We start from the raw sequence: 18,009 nt of genomic DNA on the forward strand, positions 1-18,009 counted from the left end.
CCATAAGGCTTGAGGCTGGATTCTCCTAAAACTGGCCGGACGAATCACCATGAAGTGTAGAGTCAGAAGGCGGGCGTAACTAAGTGACGACAGAGGCGCGACGATTCTGACAGAAACAACCGGCGCACAATAAACAGTTATCTTTCGACTCGGCTTTGGCCACAGCCCTAAAAGATTTGAAGCTAAAATTCAACTTGAAAGATACACAAAGGACGGCACTGAAGTGTTTCATTGAGAAGAAAGACGTATTTGGACTTATGCCGACGGGATATGGCAAATCCTTAATATATCAGTTGGCTCTGCTGGTTGGGAAGCTAATGGGACTTAGCCACAATCCGCCGGCGCTCTAGGAACTACGTCAGCCTATTCGTTGCGCTGATTGGTTGTATACCTACCCAATTGCTGCAGAGTGATTTGAAAGACAACCTTTTAGCCCGCCTCCCTCCCTGTCGAGCGGTCCTAGACCCTTGTGCCTTCAGAACATGGTGCGGCTAGGCTACCTATATACACTACCGTTCAAAAGTCCGGGGTCACTTAGAAATGTCCTTATTTTTTAAGAAAAAAAGCAGTTTTGTTTCAGCGAAGATAACATTAAATGAATCAGAAATCCAGTGTAGACATTGTTAATGTGGTAAATGACTATTCTTGCTGGAAACTGATTTTTAATGGAATATCTCCATAGGGGTACAGAGGAACATTTCCAGCAACCATCACTCCTGTGTTCTAATGCTACATTGTGTTAGCTAATGGTGTTGAAAGGCTCATTGATGATTAGAAAACCCTTGTGCAGTTATGTTAGCACTTGAATAAAAGTGTGAGTTTTCATGGAAAACATGAAATTGTATGGATGATCCCCAACTTTTGAACTGTAGTACATAGTTAAAATTTCTTTTTGCCATCTCTTTCCAGCTAGAAAAAACCTACTGGTCGCACAATAAAGTCATTATGAATTGGAATTTGGCTATGAAAGTCAATACCTTTGGGCTTAATTGTATTTTATAAGCTTTACAAAAGCAGCTTTAGATTATTGACATTCCACAGAAAAATCAGGAAGAAAACGTGTTAGTCTTGAAGTGTGCGATTTTTTTTCTCACATACTGTAAAGTTCGGAGGAGAAATGGAAGATAAGGAAAAATATTGGGCTGTATTGTTGAAGATACAAGTGTAACAGGCTATAAAGGCAGGCACAGTAGAAAGGAATTGACTGAGTGCTGAAAAGGTGACAAAGGTTAAGAGCTTTCAGCCTGTGACAGATGATGGAACATAAGGTATCTCTGTTGCAGCACTGATGTCTGATTTGCCCATCATTGATATACCTTTTCTCAGTGAAAAAAAAAATGAAAACAAAAGGAAAGCCTCAACCAGAGAGGAGGAAATAACTTCATGTCCTTCAGAGGTGATACAGGGTAACCCCCCTGCTGCAGGAACATCAAAGACTAAATGAGGTGAAAAGGAGAGACGTATCGATTTAAGGCTGTCAGGCTGAGATTGTGATGACAGGCCTTCAGAGAGGCTGCTGGGAATCGACTGATGCAGTGACATTTCCCAGTGCCGCAACTTCAACTTCTGCCAAGATTTTAATGAGTGGCAGTGTTTAGATCAGTGGGAGGCCTGAAAAGCAATCAGATATGGCTCTCAAGAATTAGCTGGCTTTTGGTGTAATGCTTTAAATTAGTGCAGAGCTGCTAACAACACTCAAAAGTAATCCAAAAACTGATACAATGTCATTATTTTTTGTTTAGTATTCAGGTTGTGATGATGAAAGGAGTGACTGGATGCTTGGGAGATGACTGAGTTTAAGGATCCAATTAAACACAATTTAAAATGTGCTAAGTGTGCAAGGTTCCATGAGACTAATTTAAACAGGTGGCGGTGCAACTTGCAGATGTGATATTTTGCTTTCTAATAAGTCTGTGTCTTTGTGTTTCCCACGTTTGGCATACCAAACTACCCTACTGTTTCTGGGTTACATGCTCGGTCTTTCAAGCTTGTTCATCACAATGCTCAATCATGCCAATCAGTCGGGGTCATATTTGTGATCAGCTGAGCGTTAAAACATGCTAGACCTGACCAGAGCTTCAGAATAGACGATAAACTTGCCCACTGTCAGTCTCAAACTGATCTTCCTGTCAGACTTGACACACAGGCAAAAGGATGGATAGGATAAGAATAAATATGAACCTTGTGAACTGTCTCTTCTATTTGCCAAGTCTCAGCTTCGCCCTATGTGTGTTTTATCTCTGTATTTAAATATTTTGCCTACAGTCTCTTTCACCTTGCCTTGACAGAAATCCAAAAAAGTATTCTGCAGTTTCACAGTTAAAGTCTGTGTTAGCATTTTGGGCCTCAGGGGCGATGAGGAAATATTGATGCCTGCTTCCCCTTAAGATGCCTGCAGGCAACAGACTCCCGATAGGATCAGAATTTGAACTCTGGAAGCCTGTTTTCCTTCCTTCCTTCCTCTTTTTCTCCCTCACAGAGCAATATAAATGTTGACACACACAAAAAAATACACAGAAAGCTTCCCCTGGCCTCCTGTGACGTGTGTGATTGTCAGAAGCTGAGCTGTCGCTTCCTACTGACATATGACAAAGCTCAGGGGAAAAATTCATTTCCGAAGCAATTGCTCACCAGGCTTCACACCTCAGCCCGGCTTTACCTCCATAGGACACAATCCACCTTCCATGACTGGTTCCTTCTTCATCCCGGAGTCTTCTTTTCCACCTAACCCCCTGGCTTGAAGTAAAATGAGAAGCGGATAAGGCCCAAGTTCAAACAATCTGCTCGCTGAATTTGAAGAACTTTTCATCTCCTCAAATGTGCATTCTGGCATTCTAGGAATGACAAATAAAAGAAAGGCATTTATTCCTATAAAGCCAAACCTAGACTGTACAGTTTCTCAGCCCTGATGACAGCCTGGCTTTTCATATTTAGCTGTCTTGATTATGACTGAGTAGGAAGTGAACATATTCACACATTTGCCTCTGTAACTGGCAGTGTTGTGATCAGAAGTCTTCTTGCCTTCTCAGCCTTCTTGCCTGTCTGTTCAGTTGCTGCTATATTTTGGCTCCTTTACCCCAATAAAAATATGTGACTTATTTTACCAACACTGCAAGTTACCAGGACTATTTCAGTTGTTGACTAAATGCAGGCTGTTATATCTTAATTTGGCAACATTTAGTATAGTTCCATGGGTGTTAATATTTCTTCTGTAGTCATGATCAAATGCTGCACTTAGTCACTCTGAGAGTTTACATTACCGTGATGCGCTCATGCACAGATTTTCGGAGTCAAAGACTTTCTAATTGAGGAGTTAAAAAATACTCTCAACCACAAGAGACATCCTGGCTGTCTTGTGGCCACATTGCTTTCTTTGGCAGTTCAGTTGTGCTGAAATAGTTCTTTGCAGCATCTTCCAAGATATATTTGCCTTTTTATGACTGTCGAAATTATGAGAAATGTCTCAGAAGAATGTTTTTTCTTCCAGAGCAAAATCTGAACTTTAGTGTAAATGTTGTCTGCAGTTAACCACAAAGTGGCTGCTTTGGATATATGTTGATTTTACATTATGTTTGTCCATCTTTGAATGTAGAACAGATCGACTGATATGTGTTTTTCTCGGTTGATAATGAAACAAGCACTCCTGTAGGCAATATCTGGATCTAATGTACAGTACATTGGCTGTAAAAATGAAAATCTTGGTATCAAAATGTATAACTAGAAAAGCACTCAGAGAGCACATTGCTCTGTCAAGGCTGTTCATTTCTCTAAATGACATTCTCATAAATGCAGAATTTGTTTATTAGTTATTGATGATCAGAAATCACAGCTATATAGAACGTGTCCATGGAATATAGATGTACTCACAAACAAAATGATCTTGCGCTGATCAGAGGTGTGTGTTATGCATGTGTACGTTATGTATGGATACTGAATCACGTGACCTAAATATGTAGCCAGCGGCAGGAATTGATGGGACTCAGAAACACCCCCACAATTTAATCAATCGTTCCTTGTATCATTTCCTAAGGATAAGTCCCGATAAGTCCACAGCAGTCCATTTATAGTAGGATCACACTCATGATCATCGGCAGGCAGCTGATGTAGTGTTCACTTGTTGTCATAGTTACAGTGACGCGGTGCTGCTGTCTCACAATGATACAGAAATCTTTAACAAATCCGTGGATCCAGACTGTAAGCTGCATCATTGCCAAAATCTAATCGCTTGGTTCTTGGATCATTTCTGACCTTCCCTGAAAGTTTCGTACAAATGCGTTAGTCCGTTTTTGAGTAATGTTGCACACAGACAGACAGACAGACGCCGATTGTTACACAACTCCACCGTGTTCCTTTTCAGAGTAAAAACACAAAACACATAAAACCTTTGTTGAAATGCCTTTTTTATGTTGTGCTTCACATATGCTTCTTAGCCCATATTCTTTGGGTGTTGATAGGCTATTACCGGCGACATGGAACCAATCAGATGGTGCTGTAGGTGGGACATTGTTCAGACTACATAGTGCTGCTGACAGATGTAGAAAGGTGAATGCATCAGAGCGAGAGTAGCACATTTTGTATCAATTTGCAGAATTTCAGCCAGTAATCTGCCAGTCCCTACATCGTTGGCTCTTGTTATGTATTGACTGCCACAGCTGTGTATTAACAAAGACATCCTGAATGGCTAATAATGTTGGTATAAATGATATAAGCTCACAAAACCAGTTTTTCTAAAAGTTAAGTGTGCAGTTTTTCTCTGCCCACTGGACATACTTGCACTTTGAGTGAGAAAGCAATTTTCGAGTGATAACCGGATATGAAGTTTAGTTTTGAGTCAAACTGCTTGTTCAGGAAGCAGAACTGCACAATCATTGTCCCATAAAATTAAGAATTACTGGCGCTTCTCCCTTTCTGCTTTTGGATTCCCTCTCATTCCTCTTATGAGCAATAATTGGGAAAGCACAGACATGAGGCCACACTCACATTTCCTAATGCACTGCCTCAGTCGGGTATCGTAAACACAAAAGTGCACATCCCTCTCTCGCCACTTCTCCCGGCACACTGGCAGTAGTAGACAGTAGAGTTCCTGGGAGGCAGAAAGTGGGAGTTGGGCTGTGTACATAAACTGAGCTCCCATGAGGCTCATTATGCTTCATGCTTTTCTCTGTCCGGAACGACTCCCCTGGCTGCCGTCCATGGCGGCTTTATCCCAAACCAACTCAGCCCCTGAGGAAATTCATCTAAATGACTCATCATGTCAGACTCGTGGCCAGCAGGTGACTGAAACCATGTGGGAATTGAACCAGGTGGTGCTTAGATTTGCGGCAGGGAACATTACAGGAGATGTGCGCTTGACGTGACAATAGGTGCTGTTACATACTGCTCATCTCCACTTCTATCAAGCTGTTCAGGTGTGGCTATTTCTGTGGAAAGTGATCTGTTGTAGAGGACGTGGAACATTGTGTCTTGTACGGTGGTTTGCATGGGAGGTAGAGGAAAAAGGTGAGGATCTCAGATTTATGTTTGAGTGCCTTTTAGTACTGCACTAAAAAATTACATTGTGATATTGTCTTTTCTGTTACTTGGAAATGTCCTCACTTGGAAATGTCCTCATTTTTAAAACCCTGTCCTCCCCATACAACTGATGCAATATGTATCAATTTTGATCACCGTACGTATCTCCCTCCCTACTTGATCTGCTGACCTGTAACTCCACAACTGAGCAGGGGACCTTAGACTGATCTTCAGTGCCAAGTTTGATTATCCTGACTTCAGCGGTTGCAGAGATATCGGACCGGACATACATACATACATACATACATACATACATACATACATACATACATACATACATACATACATACATACATACTTACCCAGGCAGATACCGCACCGAATGCAATAACCCCGCCGACGTACCCGTTGGGCGTGGTTAATAAATGAATGATAAATCCAATGTAGAAATTGTTATTGTGGTAAATGACTATTCTAGCTGGAAACAGCTGATTTTTAATGAAATATCTTCATAGGAGTACAGAGGAACATTTCCAGCAACTATTATTATTGCAATTTATATATTGTGCAATGTATATAAATTGCCAATATGAAAAAATACAAGAATTTTCATCAGATTTCTTGAATAACTCTATTTAGAGGGAATCATTCTCAAATGCTTGGGGTCATTTCATGGGGAGCTACATCATCAGAGAAAAATATGATTTAACAAAAGCTGATAAAGGACTTTTGCTGTAAGGTCTACTGCAAGGTTCTTTTAATATCAAGCAGCAAAAAATATATAGCTAAAGGTTCTTTACCCTCTACGTTTTATGAAGCCACTATTTCTGTCATACACAAAACAGGAAAGGACCCTTTAGAGCCTGGTTCATATAGACCTATAAGTTTACTCAATGTTGACTATAAAATACTATCAAAGATTCTGTCAACGCGCTTGGAAAATATCCTTCCCACTATTATATCTCGAGACCAGACAGGGTTTATAAAAGACAGACATTTATTCTATAACATAAGAAGATTGATGAATATTATTTACACTAAAAGATCAGACAACCAAAAACAAGAGTTGCTGCTCTCCCTGGATGCGGAGAAGGCCTTTGACAGGGTCGAGTGGGATTATCTCTTCTCGACCCTGTCAAGGTTTGGATTCGGCCCCTCCTTTGTGTCCTTAATTAAGTTATTATATGTCCAACCACAAGCTTCCATTCAGACAAATATTATAAACTCATCTTACTTCCCTCTAGAACGCTCAACAAGGCAAGGCTGTCCCCTATCTCCTTTACTCTTTGCCTTAGCAATTGAACCATTAGCTATTGCACTAAGAACAACTAATGAATACTCAGGTATTCTCAGAGGAAAAACAGAACACAAGGTGTCATTATATGCTGATGATCTCTTGTTATATATTTCAAATCCTACAGAATCTTTCCCTGTTAAAATGTCAATTTTAAAAGATTTTGGAGTGATATCAGGATATAAAATAAATTTTTCTAAAAGTGTTCTGTTTTTAATTAATGACGCAGCCAAACAATCAAAGTCCACCTTTAGCATTTACCCATTTACAATCTCAAGCAATTTTAAATATTTGGGCATTAACATAACACAAGAATTTTCCGGTCTTTTTAGGCATAATTTTCTAACCCTGTTTGAGCAAACAAAACAAAACTTAGAAAAATGGAGCAACCTCCCAGTCTCTCTAGCGGGAAGAATCAATATAATAAGGATGAATATTCTGCCCAAGTTTTTATTCTTATTTCAATGCATACCTATTTATATTACTAAAGCATTTTTCACCAAATTAGATAGATCATTCTCCAAATTTATTTGGAATAAAAAAAAATCCTAGGATTAAGAAATTTTTCTTACAAAGACCGAAAGAACTTGGGGGAATGGGATTGCCTCGTTTTAGATTCTATTATTGGTCTTGTAATATCAGAGCTTTGTCTTTTTGGTGTAACTCTAGAGGGGCTGACTGGGTTGAGATGGAAAATCAAAGTTGTCATTCAACTTCATTGCAAGCTTTGATCTATGCTGCTTTGAAGACAACAACCCCAAAAATAAAAAAATCCGGTGGTTTCTCATTCTATTAAGATCTGGGTCCAAATTAGAAAACATTTTAAATGGAAAGATGCTTCAATACTGACTCCTATTACACAAAATCATGAATTTACTGCAACACTTAATGAAATCTCATATTCTCAATGGAAAGCCAAAAGAATATCCTCTATGCAAGATTTATTTTATGAAGGAGTGTTTGCGACTTTTGATCAGATTTGTGAAAAATATCAACTGTCAATTACTGATTTTTTAAATATCTACAAATTCGTAGCTTTATAAAAGCATCATTTCCATCTTTTCCTTATCAGCCCCCTAACTCCGAAATGAATACTGTGCTTTTAAAAGATCCATTGAAGAAAGGTTCAATTTCCATAATCTGTACAGAACTGTTTGATAAGGAATATATGCCTTCGCTTGACCATTTAAAAGAAGCATGGCAACAGGACTTGGGAATAGTCATTACCAATAAACAATGGACCAAGGCTCAAGAAAACGTCCACTCATCTTCAACTTGTGCTCGACACGGATTATTACAATTCAAAGTCCTACACAGGCTTCACCTCTCTAAAGTGCGACTCTCCAAAATGTTCCATGGAGTGAACACTGCATGTAACAGATGCGGCCAAGACCAAACTACACTAGCACCAACCCGGTCTCACGGGGATTCGTGAAACTGTCACGTAAGTTTTAGTTTCGGTTTCGTGCGCACCAACACGATTTCGTCATGTTTTTCGTGCCGCTCACCACGAAATGTTTTTCGCTGTGGTAATCACATCTGAAAGTGGTTTATACCGGCGGATTCATGACGATCTAAGCTGTCCATCGGCGTATACTGCTTGTGTGATCGCGTTTGCGGCCGCCGGCCGCCGGACATTCTTGAAATTCCTATGCAAATTGGTAAGTGTACCACCGGCTTATGGTTAGGTTATGGTTAGGTTATGGTTAGGATTATGGTTAGGGTTATGTTTAGGGACGATGTCATGCAAAATATAGCGTTGGATTCACCACGGTTTTACATTAAAAATATAATATACACATTCTTTTGAAATACGTTCTGAGTGGCACGAAAAGTCCGCCGTTTAAAATACATTGGTGCGCATTTCGTGGTGAGCGGCACGAAAAACATGACGAAATCGTGTTGGTGCACACGAAACCGAAACTAAAACTTACGTGACAGTTTCACGAATCCCTGTGAGATCGGGCTGCTAGCACACACCTTCTGGAGATGCCCAAACATAATGCCTTATTGGATTAAAACATTTGCTATGTTATCAAATATTTGTGAAATAGAGTTGCATCCTGACCCTGTACTTGCATTGTTTGGAGTATCTCCGGTCACGGTTACTCTCTCGAGTAGACAAAAAGTAATTGTAAAATTTGTTACAGTACTTTCCAGAAGACTGATCCTCTTAAATTGGAATCAAAAAAACCCTCCCACCTATACTAATCTGCTACATGATGTTATGAAGCATGTTCATTTAGAAAAGATAAGGTTTGAATTAAAAGGAAGGGCAAATGATTTTTATTTGACATGGAGCGGTTTTCTGGAATACTTTGACAAACACAAACATGTAAACAGTTGAACTAGGGATAAAATAATACCCCCCCCCCCCCCCCCCCCCCCCCATCTCCCCATTTTTATTTTGTTTTGGGTTTTTTTTGTTTTGGTTTTTGTTTTGTTCTGTTTTTTCTTTTTTTTCTTTTTTTCTTTAAAAAAGGGGAAGGGGAGAGGCGGGAGGGAAGGGGGAGAGGGAAGGGAGGGGGAAGGGAAGGGGAGAGGGAAGGGAGGGGGGAGGGAGGGGGGAAAAAAGAACATTGGAGCACTACATTCAGTCTGCAAATGTACATATATATGGATATGCATGTATATGTGTATATCTGTTGTTCTGCAAATTAAGCTCTACACTGTTATTTTGTGTGAACAGTTGTAAAGATTCAATAAACAGATTTAAAAAAAAAAAGCTGATAAAGGACTTTTTGCTGTAAGGTCTACTGCAAGGTTCTTTTAATATCAAGCAGCAAAAAATATATAGAATCATGTGAAGCTGATGCTGAAATGTCATATATTTTGTGGCCCTATTGCATTTATCACCAGACTCTGTGCCTATTTCTGTATTTTATCGCACTTGGTTAAAAGCAAGAGTGTCAAATGTACATTTACATTTGGTGGCGTTTTTCATTTGTGCATTTTTCTGGAGCTGACCACCTGCTCCAAAAGAACTGAACAATCCCTCTTCTGATCAGTCCATTTCAAAACAATAGTGAATTCAGCCTTGGCTAAAAGCCCCTCTCTAAAAATACCCTTCTGTCATGCAACATAGATGAGCGCATGCTCGTGGCTCTACTGTCAAGAAAAGACGCCCAAGGAGAGCGTTTTGACACCAACAGGCTCCCCTTTCTCAGCAGAGACATGAATAAGTAACAGGGCTTCACTTTTAAAATCCTGGTGTCTCGGGTGTGTGGCATCATCCCTCCCTCTCTCTGTCGGCTGGACTGTGGCAGCTGGCTCTGCGTTTTTTGGTTGTTTGAAGCTTTGGGGGATTGAAGACAAGTTTATGTATCTGAACGTGCACTGTGGTTGTGTTGTCCATGCGCGACAAAAGAAAGCTTGTCCTGGGCTACGTTTAGGAATGTGTGTGTGTGTGTGCAGCTTTTGCATATGAGTGCGTGCGTTGCTGAGCAGCAGGATCCGAGCTGTCACTCTGCAGAGTAGTGACAGTTGTGGTGAAGCCGCGCTGCTTGTCAGTGCTGCCGTAAGCAGCAAGGAGATTTGGAGGAGAAGGTTTTTACTATCGACGACAAAGCCAGTCATTATATAAGTTTCTGTGTCATTCATCTCTGCCAGGAGCGCCACTTAGGAAGAAAATATCCTCTCGCATTGCACCTGCAACTGCTGCACCTCAATGCTTCTGCTATCCAAGCTTTTAGAAGTTTCCTGGCACTTGTCACTCTCCTTCTGTTTCCCAGACATTTGTCTTTTTCACTCTTTCCACCTTAATGAAAAGCACACAGGCTCACAGACTAAACTTAGCAAACTGTGATGGTAATTGGAAGATGTTTTATCACCGATTTGAGTACCCAGCTGTGTCTCGCTCTCGTGTGTGTGAATGTTTTCATGCAAATGTGCGTCCTCACTTGTGCAGGTGCATGCATACAGATATATTTCCTCTCAAAAACAGCCAAATTGTAGCCCACACAACCACACTCCAATTAACCATCTTTTCATTCTGAGATGCTCCAGGGAAAGTTTCCACTTTTTAGGAGCTGAGTTTTCCCTCCTATTTCTTATTCTTTGGCACTGATTTAACAGTTTCTTCCATTCTGGATGCTGCTGTCTATATTTATCATTATTCTCAATATTTCTCCTAGTTTCCTCCAAGGGAAGCTGGGAATTCTCGTAAATTCCTGCACTCATTGAATTAATGAGTGAAGTCAGTGAGTTGCAGAATGGGCAGTGATGAAATAAAAAGACATCCTACCCCGCTACGTTTTGTGAATGTGAGGTTTGACTCCAGAAAACCTGGCCACACTTCTGAACATAACTACACTTCTCTCCAAGCCCCAAATGTCCCCGGGTGTTATTTCTGCGGCTAAGTATGAGCTGCTGAGTTTATGGATCAGTTTGGGTCTTGATTTAGCCTCAGCTGAATGCACACTTTGTCTATATTTTTACACAAATTTTGTACTTACTGTGAAAACACCCTCATGTGTTTGTATAGTGCATACTGAAATAGCTCTCTAAATCATCAGCTTGTGCAAGAAGTCGACATGCTGTATGTTAGATGTTAGGATTTTTTTTGTTTAACTTGTTTTTACTGATTGCTGGGTGAATGAGAGCTGACATTTTTGTGTGCCCAAATTATTTGTTGGGCACTCTAACTATATTGTATAATGGTACAGTTTTCTTCTCTGAGCCTGACTCTCAGCATGATGATCTTTCGGCCATATGCCCCTCTGACTGCGAACCACAGCTCTGTCTGTCAGAGGTAGGTTGTTCATCTGGTGTGACTCAGAGGTGAAATACAGCATGGCCATCAGAATCTGCGTGTGAGACTGCTCCCATATAAGTATTGAGATATTATCGCAAGAACTGGCATACACTACCGTTCAAAAGTTTGGGGTCGCTTGGAAATGTCCTCATTTTTGAAAGAAAAGTAGTTTTTTCCAATGAAGATAACATTAAATCAACCAGAAACCCAGTCTGGACATTGTTAATGTGGTAAATGACTATTCTAGCTGGAAACGGCTGATTTTTAATGGAATATCTCCATAGGAGTACAGAGGAACATTTCCAGCAACCATCACTCCTGTGTTCTAATGCTACATTGTGTTAGCTAATGGTGTTGAAAGGCTCACTGATGATTAGAAACCCCACAATTCTGTTAGCACATGGATAAAAGTGAGTTTTCATGGAAAACATGAAATTGTGTGGATGACCAGTAGTGTATATTAGAAACGTGCAGCAACCAGCAGTAAAAAAGAGCTACAGGTACAACTATGCTCAACTACAAAGAGATGACAAATGAAACAAAAAACCTGAACTGCTAACGAGAGTGACATTTCTATCCTGATGGGAGTGGTCTCCTCCAGGATGTCAATGCCCCCACCCATAGGGCACAAGGGATCACTGAATGGTTAGATGTGAATCAAATTGGCGAGAATCATATGCAATGACCTTCAGAGTCACTAGTTCTTGACACAGTTGAACACCAATGGAAGAGAAGTTAGACTCTCCACTTCCAACATCAAAACACCAAATACTTCTTGTAAAAATATTTTTTACATCCTCTTATTAAAGTTCAGAGATGAAAAAGAATTGTAAAGTTCTTCTTGTAGCATGTGGTGGGCCAACACCTTGCAAAGACACTTCATGTTTTTTTTTCCTTTAATTTGTCACCTGTTTGATCTTCCAACTGGTCAGTTTTACATTTTAAAAACAATTTTGCAATCATGTCAACACAAAGAGGGACTGTTGTGAGTAATAACTTCGTTTCATGAAGAGACGTTTGAAAATAATTGGTAAAAAATTGTCATCACCAAGAGAGCAGAACAGAATATCAATATCTCTCATAGTAATACGCTGCATATGGAGCTACATACAGCAACAAGTTACCATAACTTAGCATAAAGACAGGAAACAACCTGGCTGGTTCAACACACTTTAAATGCTAATTAATAAAAGATTTAGCATATGTTCATTAGTGAGTTTCAGAGATGTCACCTTCAGACAGAGCCAGGCTAGCTGTTTACTCCTCTATAGAGTTTTAAGTCTTTATTCTACACTCAGCTAAAACAAAAAACAAACAAAAAAAACATACTGCTGGCTCATTTTTATATTGAATGGTTCCCAGTGTGCACTGAAAGGTATTTAAGTGTTGATTTCTAGTTGAAAACTGAGTGATTTTTGGTCTGAAATCCTAAGACATCTTTTCCAACTATTAGCTTATAACATCAACATGTCACAAAACAGATGTTAGTTTAATGTTTAGATTATTTGTTCAGCTGTATGTTGTGAGAGAGATGACACGAACCAGTGTGAAGATGTTTTTCCAAGTCTGATGCACTGGAGGGCAAAATGCGGTCTACATGGAGACCTCATTTCAAAACAGTTAATGTTTCATATAAAATGTCATTAACTATATATGCTGTACGCTGCCAAAAGAACCTCCAGGACATCATAATGGGAGCGGTAGTATACAGTAATGTGTAACAAGAGGCGGCACTTACTGCTGCAACACGCATGTGCAAGTACTTAGGGGTTACAGTGTGACTTGACATAAGCCTGTGGTTTGAGTTTCTTCTTTGCAGCACCTGGATATCGATGTAGGTTAACATTAATAAGGTCATGGGTATGATTCTGTCTTGTAACATCATTTTTCTCATTTGCTTCCCTTAATAGTTATTTCCAAAATGATGAGTCTATTATTTGCCCATTAGAGGATGAAAATGTCCTGCTGAAGTATGGTCCATATGTGGACGTTTAATCAGTGTCTTTAAATAGCCAATGAAAAAAACGTTCTCTTTTGAACTTGTTCTGAGCATCTTTATACTGAAGACTATGTAAAAGTGCTCCACCGTTAAAGCTCTACCAATCTTCTCATCTCAGCTGGCATATTTCCCTACATTTAAGTTGTAGTTAGTTTTCATCCTACTGAAATGTAAACATCAATACATATGTTTGAATTTCAATGTGCTTTAACCTCACATATGGGCTAATTGACAAAAGCTGTTTTTTTTTTTAAGGAATTATTACTCTGCAGACTCTGATGAATAATAATTCACAGGAAAATTAAAAATTATTCCAGCAGTTCCAACATGAATAAGGGACAGTCCATGTGCAGAAAGCTGGTTCATGCGTTGGCCAGCTATGATCATAGAGACATGCAGCAGAGCCATACTGGAGATGTCCCTGGTCCCATAGATGTTTTTGCCCACCTGGCCTCATCAGGCTGGACCTGAGGGTGACATGGCTGAAAGGGATAATGCTGGCTGAGGTCAGACCTGCCTGTCTAGTTTTTGGATTGATGACGGGTCCCATATGGTCCAGTTCAGCTTCAGCTCACACGGGTCATCTCAGCCTCCATACCTGGCATGTTTTTATTAGTGTTGGATGAGAATTAAAGGCCTGTATGAAAATGAACAGGCTGGGCAGAGTGGCTGAAGGATATTTTTTATCCTCCCTTTGCCTAAAAATGGCAGCACCCTCTTTTTGCTCCTATCCAGTTCATGAATTATAACTGAAAGAGCCAAAGCATCAAAATGTAATGTAACTGTGTCGCTAGGTTTAGCAGTTATAGTTCTCATATTCTAATTTTAAAAGTAATTATGATTAACGTTGGGAGATGGTGAAGCCTGATATGTTTGACATCAGATATCTGACTGCTGTAACTCAACCATGCATCCATTCATGATCTATGCACCGCTTGATTCTCATTGTGGTCACGGGGGCCTAACCCTAACCCTAACTCACAAACTGGGCATTTTCTAGCTGCAAGGCGAAAGTGCTAACCACCAACTAAACCAATTACATTAAATTAAATTTGACAGGGGAAAGGTAAAGTAAAACATAATGAGAGAGCAATGACAGACTCAGATGACCCTCCCATGAGCAAAAAGAAGACAAAAACCTCCCTGTTTTTTTTTATCCCCCTCACTCAACTAATTTTCCTCCTAATTTTCCAAGTCAACTGTTCCGTTTATTTTTTCCATCTCAGAGAATCAAAAAACTGTTATTATTAAGTTAGCTTTCATGAGTGTTCTTGCTGTACCGTCTCACAGTCAGAAACCTTTACTGTACATCATTACCTTTTCAACCTATGTGCATGTTCATACCTTCTGTTCACGCAGATTTTCTCATTCCTGCCTGGATGGGATTTATGGGAAACAGCGACACCATAATGATGACTCACCCTAAACTGGCACAAAGGTGACATCAGAGGGTGATGTGACATTTATATCCCCCCACAGTGCGTAATAAATGTGCTGAAGGAGTCCTAGATGAAGAATGTACAACACCATCCTGTGAATTCACGTCTGCTCCTGTGGCAATTAAACAACCTGACCCAGATTATGTGGACTATAATGTGTTTCTAAAAAGCTTAGAACTCCTTATCTAAGTGCATCCTTGTGTGTGGGTCCAACTGTTGTACCACAGCCCACACATTAGAAGTAAAGTGTTGAAACATTAGAAGAGAATTGGAAGGTGACCCACTAATCTGAACTGTACAGTGATATAGCGCTGCATTAGAAAGAGCAATTCCATCCATCACCAGCAACGGTATCGGGAGTCTTAATGCTCCACTGATTTCAAACTTTTAATCGAATAAGTTTGTGCAGTTTAATGGCCGAGTGTTTACAAAGGAGAAAGATGCAGCGTATTTGACTGTTGAGGCAGAGATTGAGCCCCTGAGAGTTTACTTGGATTAGGAATTAATTTTAAAGATTGAAGTCTCCTGTTTTTTAAGACTTTGTTATGAAGTTGGCAAGAAGTTGTGATGAATTAAAAAAAAAAAAAAGATATACAACCTTGAAGTGAAAGCATCACTTTTAGCTGTTATCGATTCGAGGTTATCGTGTTTTCGTGCCTGCACTGTGTGTTGTAATACAGGTGGATCACTGGAGAATGTTCTAGCCATATTTTGTGAAGATTTTCACCCACTACTGGTTACATAGAATAGCCTTGAATGTCACTGGGTTTTGTGACAGGATTCGTGAACGGTTTGTCCGCAGTTGTGCTGACTGATTGAGTCAGGACACATTCAGCAGTGACTACTAGCATATATAGTGCTAATGCAGGATAGATTTCAGGATAAATAGACTAAAAGGCTTCTGTTTCAGCTCCATCAATTCATTTGGTGGAAAATTTCCGAGGATATGACACCATTCATCATCTGACAGGCCTAATGAGTTTGTGAAGATAAGAATCAACAAAGCTCCTATCATTGCTAATTCACTTTACTGCCATGGAGCCTGCCTCTGTTGTGGATTATAAAAATGTAATCTTGTTAAATGACGAGTGTTATGGTATAATTACAGCAAACCAACATTTGCAAAGCTGTATAAACTTATTATTATTGTATGTGACAGAAGCTAGATATCAACAGACTCAACAGACCTCATTTTCTTTTTATAACTATGGTTGCAAGAGCATTTATCTTTTCATTTCTAAACAAATAAAAGTGAAAAAAAAATCTTTCAGCAAGATCAAATCTAGATAAAATGGTCATTAGTTTGTCATCATTGCACTGGTGAAATATTTTATTAACTTGTCCAGTTTCAAGTGTCACAAGATACAGTAGTCATTAATTGTATCGACCCTGTCAAGTCTGTTCCCCGCACAGTAGGATGTCGTCATTGAGCTCGTCATTGATTCTGGATGCACACAAAAGATCAGCAGTGGTCGCATTCAAACCTCAGCTGCGAGGCTTAGGAGAACTGCCACTGTGCTGCCACTGTCTATCAACTTGTAATGCCATAATCCTAGAAAGATAAAGGGCTTCGTGCCCCAGAACAGTAGAGGATGCTAGGTTTAGTTAGCCAAGTCATCTGCCAGACGGAGCAGAGGCAGACGGCTGAGTGACCCTTTGATGCCCGCTACCTCACCCCTCTCCCCTAAACCCACCCTCATGCCAGAGTTGGTGACCATCTGGTTCATGTTGCCCCAAACTTAACACTTGTCCAAGTGTTGTTTGGAGTAAAACTTAATCATTTCTTGTAACATTTTTATCACAGATACCTTAGATGCTTCTGGCAATCATTGGGAACTCATGAATTCATCATTGTTTTCCTTAAAGAGTTGTGGAGTTTCTTTTTGAAAGATTACCCCACCTAGTTAGCATTATGCTCCTGTAATATTAACCGAATCATGGTGCACAAAGAATTAAAATCAGTGCAGCAGAACCAGACATATAGTCTATTAGTCTAGTACATCACCCATAATGCAAGTCAACCACTGACGGTTCACTCATGGATTGTATATAAAATGGATGTAGCTTCCAGCTGTGCAGCCAGCATGGAAGTGCTTTATAAACCTGCATTCTCTTTAACAGGTGACTCCTCTGATTGAAAACAAAAGTCTGATTGCATAGAAGTCTTTGAGAAAATGAATCTGCTTTTCACTTGATTTTTTAACTCACCAAACACTTTTCATTATTTTTGTCATTAACATGCCACCACCGTATTTACATGCAAAGTGTCTTCAAGTTGTCAGTCGGATCAGCTCTCACTTCACACATTCAGATTTAAAACACCAAGATTTTGACAGCTATAATCAAACTCGAGGCTTCAAAGCAGCAGTGAACAGAAAAATGGTGACATCATGGTCACTACGTTGTCTTTTATATAAGTTTAGTCATAGATTTTGGTTTGTTATGCCGATAGCAGCTAATGGAGCCTCCATCATCAAGCAGAGAAGAGACTAGACTACAAATTAGTTCTCATCCCCAACTTGTAGTAATCTGTAACTGACACAAAGTCAAGTAACATAAGTTTAAGCAGTTGAAATGCTTTAAATGTAAGAATACAAACTGTAACATTTAATGATTAAAGTAGGGCCGCACAGTGGTTTGGTGGTTAGCACTTTCGCCTTGCAGCTTGAAGATCCCCGATTTGCGTCCCTGCCTTCCTAGGATCTTTCTGCATGGAGTTTGCGTGTTCTTCTTGTACATGTGTGGGTTTTTTCTGGGTTCTCCGGCTTCCTCCCACAGTCCAAAAAACACGCTGAGGTTAACTGGTGATTCTAAATTGTTCATAGGTGTGAATGTGATTGTTTGTCTCTATATGTAGCCCTGTGATAGACATGGGGCGGCATGGCTCAGTGGGTAGAGTGGCCGTCTTGCAACCGAAGGGTTGCCGGTTCGATCCTCGCCCCGTCGTGCTCGAGGTGTCCCTGAGCAAGACACCTAACCCCCGAATTGCTCCTGATGGGTCGTGGTTAGCGCC

The 18,009-nt window shown here is 40.1% G+C and overlaps 1 protein-coding gene across 13 annotated transcripts in view; it reads left to right on the forward strand.

Moving 5' to 3' along the window:
• Positions 1 to 18,009, forward strand: part of nav3 (neuron navigator 3) — a 660,678-nt gene that overhangs the window by 574,055 nt on the left and 68,614 nt on the right. The gene's annotated exons all lie outside the window — the stretch shown is intronic.

This window comes from Acanthochromis polyacanthus, chromosome 1 (genome assembly GCF_021347895.1).
Source record: "Acanthochromis polyacanthus isolate Apoly-LR-REF ecotype Palm Island chromosome 1, KAUST_Apoly_ChrSc, whole genome shotgun sequence".
NCBI lineage: Eukaryota > Metazoa > Chordata > Actinopteri > Pomacentridae > Acanthochromis > Acanthochromis polyacanthus.